The following is a 7594-nucleotide window of genomic DNA, read 5'->3' on the forward strand; positions in this document are numbered from 1 at the left end:
TCACCTTCCCACAATCATCAGAAATACCTGAAACAACAATCGATAAATGTAAGCTCGAAGGCTTAGTGAGTTACCCCCAAAATACCAACTCCTTATAATCATAATCATATCAAATGACATATAAGCAAACAATACAGAACAACATGCATAACGAGCCATCAGTCTGACTGGACCGAATCCCGGTCCTCAGTCTATCTGGACCGCTCTCCGAGCCCTCGGCACGTCTGGACTGCCCTCCTCGGGGCCTTCAGCCTATCCAGACCGCTCGTTGGGTCTTCGGCCTGACTAGATTTGCCCGGCCCGGGCCTGCAGTCTACCCGGTCCGCCCAGGGTGTCTTGGACTACTGCACACAGCAGGACCTGCCTCAACCCTTTCCCTCAAACCAACAAACATGTGCACATACATATAAACAAGTAAACATGCAGATCTAACAGATCACTAACATGGCAACCATCCTATAACCAGGATACCGATCTAACCGATCTCTAACATAACAACCATCCTATAACCAGGATATCAATCTAACACATTACTAGCATAGCAACCATCCTAAAAACCATGATGAAATCTAACAAATCAATAACATAGCAACCATCATAAAACCAGGATGCAAATCATAAAGGGACGGCCTTGGTGCCGTAGACCCTGTTGATATAGTCAGGAGAACTCACCTGGCACTGCTGAAGTCCCGCGGATGAAACTCCAATTGCTGGTTGACAGATTCCCGAACTGCCAACATCAAACAATACCCAATCAATAATTGGGTTCCAAGCCCAAGGTCCAACTCACACTCTAAAGGCCCAATAATCAAGTAATGGGTCAAAGCCCAACATATGGCCCAATTTTCCAAATTGGGCCCAGACCTCTACATGGTCTTTCCTTAAGGCCCATTCAATTCTTCTAGTCCACTCTTGGTATTCTCATGGCCCGATATCACATAATCATCAAGGCCCAGTTATGGCCCATCTATAGCCCAATTTTCCAAATTGGGCCCAAGTCCTTCACATGGGCCTTATCCGAAGGCCCATCAATTATTTTAGTCCATTTACTTATTCTTGGAAAGCCCATTAATAGTCCAGTCACCAAAGCAAAATAGAAAGGCCCAACTCAAGGCCCGAGTGAAAGTAGGGTTTTCACATGAAATGAAAATTAGGGTTAAGTGTTCCTACTTAACCCATTAAGGACTTAATCCATTAAGTCCAATATTGCTTTAGGTTAATTTGCCAATGATTATAATTTAATATTGTAAGTTTATTAATTAATTCTGATGCGGTCCCGATAAATCCCAAAATTAGGGTTTCATGGCATTAGGGTTTTCCAAACCCTAATTAGGGTTTCCAACCCAATACTATCCTATTAATCAAATGGTTGAGCTTTTAGGTCAATTAGGGCTTCATTGGGACCATTAGGGTTTCATTGGGCCCGTTAGAGTTTCATTGGGCCCACTTTGTCCAAACATCCCAAATGAGTCCCAAAAATGCAAACGGGGCACACCGCCACCCAACACGGCGGCCGGTGGCGGCAGGAGGCGGCAGCCACCACCTCATGGTGGTGGTTATAATTTTCTATTATTATCCCGACCGATTACAATAATTTACAACGAAATCCAAAACACACCCAATTTTCTATTATTATTCCGGCCGATTCATGCAATTTGATGGTCATCAACTACACAGAATAAGACATCAAAGCAATCAACTACTAAAACAAACATGCTAGATAAAATCAATCCAACACAAGTCTTAACCAACTAGTAATTCAAAGCTAAAGTAAATACTCCATGAGTTCCAGCTTCATCTAGCTAACAGAAGCAGCTAGATTTAGCTGGACATCCTAGCAACTAAGCAAACAAAATCCATAATCAAAAACATAATAAAAGTGTACCAAACTATGAATCTAAGTATGAACTTCTTCTTCCTTGGTGTTGAAACCCTATTCCAGAACTTATTCTCCTCTGAAAATCGTCTCCAGGAACCCTCAAGGCAGCCAAAAAGTCTTCCAAGTAGTAATGGACAAGGATATATATAATTTCTGATTTTTCCCCGTTCACGTCGTGAGCCAATAAGTCTCACGTCGTGAATATGAGATAAGCGTATTCGGCAAGTACTCTTTCATCCGGATGCATATCTGTGACAACTAGGAAATTTCATGCTTTTATATCAACAATGATGATAACACTTGTAAACAAATTTGGAAAAACATGCATGATGATTATTCAATGACAACAAAATTTCCATTAAAAACACTATGCAAACACTTCAAATAGTCAACGAAAGATTGGAAACCCTGAAAATCCCGGTTTAAGTCCAATATGGACTAGGATTTCCTTATTGCGCCTAATGGACCAATAAGCTTCCAATTCGACTATTTTGGGCTTAGAACTCTTAAATGGGCTCTAATTGGACCCACTTTCATGAGACTTAACCTTTTTGGGCCTTATAAGTCTAAAATGGATTAGTTTACCTTTGATGGTCCTTGTTGGGCCATAACAAATCTAATTCGCCTTATGGGCCTCAAATCCATTCTTTTATGCAAGATTTGAGCCGTGAACTACTCTAAAGGCCCAATGCGCCGAAAACCATCAAATTGGGCCCCATATTATCGGACTCAAGCACTAAAGGCCCAAGCCATTTCTCTTCCTTCTCTCTCTCGGCCCAAGTAGAAAAAAAAAGAAAAGAAGTAAATGGGGAGGGGTGACTTTGGGAGGTGCCACCTCTATATTACACACCATGTAACCAAGTATTCTCATGTCCCCATGCACCTATCAACTCACACCTCTCTCTTCTCCCTCTCTTTTCTTCCTCTCGGCTGAGAGCTAGCAACACACACACACACACACATCTTCAAACTCACATTTCCAACACTCTCAAGAATATATTCTTCCCTTCCTTCCAAATTTTCGAGATTTAGGGCATTTCAAGAAGGTTTTCATCCAAAAATCACTCCAAGATACATACTTGTGGTAAGATCTTGTCAACATACTTTTTTTATACAACTTAATCACTCTTCTTACCACCTTAAATTTTTGATCATACTCCCTAGAACTCTTCCAAATTCGAAGGTCTCCTCAAGAAGCTTGCTAGGGCCGAAAATAACACCAAAAATCTTCTTCATTTCTTCTCCAAAACCGAAACCACAAATCCAAGGTGAGTTCATACCCCCTTGTTTTCGGTTTTTACTTGTTTTTGGGGGGAGAATACAAGTGCTATGTGTTGATCTATGTGTGTATGCTTGTTATATGTGATTTCTTTGGTTTTGTGTTGTGAAAATATGATATTATTTGCTTTATTTCGAAGTTATGGCTAAAGTGTGAAGGATACACAAACAAATAACCTAATAAACAACATACTTCAAGATCCAAGAGTCTTTATGCTTAAGAAGTAAAAACAAAGACAAAAATCCTTAAAAGTGTCATTTTTGCAAAAATAACGAAGATTTGGGTAAAATATGATATTTTCGGTTTTTCAAGGATGAAAATGGTAAATACTAGCTTAAAATTGGGTTTTTATGATAATAATACTTCTCAACGGGCTAAAAACCTAAATTTATGATTTATGGGCCTAAGAATTGGGCCTCACGGTTTTTGGGCCCAAAGTTGTGAAAAATAGAGATTTTCGAGGACTAAAATTGTAAATTCAACTAAATATGGGTCAAAAACATAAATAAACTATTTCAAGGGCTGAAAACTATTTTTGTGCAAATTTGGACTAAAAATGCAAACTTTTTGGAAATTGGGCCAAAAATGTAAAACTTACGGAAATTGGGCCAAAAATGTAAACTTTCTACAATTAAAGGTTGAAAATGTTCAATATTATATTTTTGGGCTGAAATCACAATTTAAATAATGTTTTGGGCCGAAAATGTCAAGAACAATGATTTAAGGACCAAAAATGTCAATTTTCACTAAAAAGGACTAAAAATGTCATTTTTACTAAGAAAAGGGCTGAAATTGTAACTATACATAAAAATGGGCTGAAAAGGGTCAAGTAAATATTTTGGGGTCAAATATGTTAATATTAAAACAATTGGGCCAAAGATATTAAGTATATATATATATATATATATATATATATATATATATATATATATATATATATATATATATATATATATATATATATATATATACATATATGTGAAGGTATATGTTTATAATCAAAGTGTCGTTATAAATCTAATGTCGAGGTTTTTACATTGAAAGTAAATACTAAGCTTAAATAAATTATAAACTACAAACATATCGAAGAACGGAGAAACAATACAATGGTTGGGCCCCAATGTTTCCTATTCGTGCATATTGGGCCCTCGTGGCCCAATCACACGATTATTGGACCCAATCTAATCAATACATATTTATTGGACTTCCAGTGACCCAATTACATGCCTATTGGACGCTCAATGGCTTTTACCTGCTATTGGGCCTTAGTGGCCCAATTGCATTGCTAGTATGGTCCAAATCCATCATATGCTTGATGGGCTAACGTGTCTGTAAGCATACTCGACAACCTAGAAATAACATGCATGATTAGTGGGCCACAGTTGTCCTTTTTCATGTTTGTTAGGCTTCAACCATATTCATATGAACATCAAACGGGTTGTAAACAATGTTATTCAAATTCATAGGGTAATAATTGGGATTTAGTGGGAATTATCGGTTGGCACCAACGAGTGTCGGTCGTAGCATGTAGTTATAATCAGAGTCTCCTGGAGGGAGAGCGAGAGTTTGTGTATAGATCTATACGGGGGTGACTCCCCCACACCTGAGCTGTTCGCTACAGTTAGACTCGGCCGGTCTAGGGTGACAAAATCTTGATCAAAACCGGCGTTTGGAAAAAACGCCAAGACAGTCGAAATAGTCATTATTATGCATGGTTATAACGACTCACATAGAGATCCATTACCATATCATTATTCATGAGTAATCATATTCATACACTGTGACGATGCAAAGTGATTCATACGATAATACGATACCATCATACTATTTGAATTGGAAAACATCGGGTTTTCTGGGGAACGCCATTATTCACTTTTTACATACAACAACTACAATACGAAGAACAATTATGATGGACATTTACTTTTACATGTTTTGAAATCACATACCTATACACTTATGGGATCATCACAACTTTTTCGTAAATAGTTTTTGTTTAAGAAAATATCGGATTTTGTGGGTTTTACAAACAATACAAAATATCTTTACATCAAACCTGCTTATGAACTCACCAACATTATATATGTTGACCGTTTTCAAAATAACTTGTGTTCTCAGGTAATCGTTAGAATGAAGAATTACCAAGCGTGTTTCTGAACGTCTTTTGTGTGATGTTAATCGATAAACAATTTATGTTTTGGATTTATGTAATGTAAACAATGTACTTGATGTGAACAATGATGGTTGTAATGTATTAATTCATGGTGATGTTTATGTTATGTTTCATGTATATTCATTGTGATGATATTTCAATTCAAGTCACACGAGCCCTCGGACGTTTCCGCCGTCTGGTTCGGGGGTGTGACAATATCTTCTAGAATTCTCCACTCACGTCGTGAGTCATGAACTATTCACGTCGTGAGTACGTCATTTGCTGAATTTTCCATTCTTCTTTCCTTCAAGCCTCCAAAGTTCCATGTTTTGTCAATTTCAGTCCCTATCTTCGAAAATGCTTCTATTTGGCTGCAAAATATAATTTTAGCTTATAAGTACCATTATTCTATGCAAATAACCAAATTATTAGTAAAAATGTAAATAAATATTGCCTAAAAATATGCATAAATATGGCAATATCAGTTTTCAAAATAGTTTAATCATTAGAGTATCCCCAGAATCAAATCATAAAATCTTGAAGTATGAGGAGTTGTACGATCACGCCTTCACCTTCTCGCAATCATCAGAAATACCTGAAACAACAATCGATAAATGTAAGCTCGAAGGCTTAGTAAGTTACCCCCAAAATACCAACGCCTTATAATCATAATCATATCATATGAACATATAAGCAAACAATACAGAACAACATGCATAATCAGCCATCAGTCTGACTGGACTGAATCCCGGTCCTCAGTCTATCTGGACCGCTCTCCGAGCCCTCGGCACGTCTGGACCGCCCTCCTCGGGGCCTTCAGCCTATCGAAACCACTCGCTGGGCCTTCGGCCTGACTATATTTGCCCGGCTCGGGCCTGCAAATATAAGGTTGACTTTGTAATGTGTTGACTTTTGTAAAACCCATTTGCATGTGGTGCATTAGTCTTTTGACATGAGATAGGGAGTGAGAGAGAGACATGTAAACACCTCTATATAAGGTGGGTTCATACCACTTGTAGATGTGTGCTTGAGAGATGTAAAAGTTGAGTGTGTAAGTGTGTGTTATTTATGTAGACTAGATCTAGATCCCTTTTTGTAATACAATACATAATAAATACATCTCTTGAACACCCAAATCACCATGTTCATTGTGCAATCTTTAATTCCGCATGCCAAACCATGTTCTTTAGTCACTACAATTGGTAACAGAGCGGGTCTTCAAGATCAACGTGATTTTTGAAGAACGATTCTCGGTTTGGCAACATTTGTCACAATTGGAGCAATTTTTGATGAGTCTCTCTCTATGATCTCTCTTAATTTCATTGAATTCGTGCGTTGCATTTTTGATTTGTGATCGTTTGACTCGTTGGATCAAATTTTTCTTGAAAAACCCCATTGATGATCCAATAAATTTTTTTTAGATCAAGTCCAATGCCAAAATCAAAATTTCAATCTAATACTATTCATTCGATCCATATTTCATAAAGCTCAACTTCGTGATATATTCAAGTCCAATAACTGTTCACGAAGTTCATTTGATCCAAAATTGTGATGTTACTGTTCATTGATCAAATGAATCAAGCCCAATCAATTCATTCTATTTTGCTGTTCATATTCATGTAATTAGCCCAATTTATCCATTACTATTCGTAATCCAATCTTGAGTCCAAAACAATAAATCAGTTACTATTCAAGCCCGATCCAAGTTCGCATCTAATTACTGTTCATCGTATCTATAATATCAATCAAATACAATTTAATGATCGATTCTTTCAGATGTTCAAATATTCATCTGTTGTCGCTTATTTTAAGATCGCATCTTCCATCTGACTACCAATATTTGTTTGATTTCTAAAATTGGAATTGAAATTGAAGTGTTCGTTCACTTATTCTCATACGTTTGTGTTCATATGAATTCAGTTTCATCAATTCATTCTTATCGATCGATTGTTGCTGATTGAATTCATCTTGTGAATCGATATTATTTAGATTTTACAAACATAAAATCGATTATGATCAAGATGTTGATTTTTGATTAAATAGAAAAGTCAAACATGAGTTCTATGGGTTGATTCAGGGAATTGAAAGTAGAAATCGTTGCATTTGAGTTGAATATGAGATTTGGATGAGGAAATCGAGTCTAATTTGGGAATTAATTTCGAAAATTCGATGTGTTCTTTTTCTGGTGTGAAAGACAGTGACATAAGTTCTTGTTCGTCACTTGAAATTGATTTCGAAATTGGAAGTCTTTGTGTAATATCGACTGGAATGAATTGATAATGGG

The sequence above is a fragment of the Lactuca virosa genome, chromosome 2, assembly GCF_052849685.1.
Source record: "Lactuca virosa cultivar CGN04683 chromosome 2, Lactuca_virosa_CGN04683_v6, whole genome shotgun sequence".
Lineage (NCBI taxonomy): Eukaryota > Viridiplantae > Streptophyta > Magnoliopsida > Asterales > Asteraceae > Lactuca > Lactuca virosa.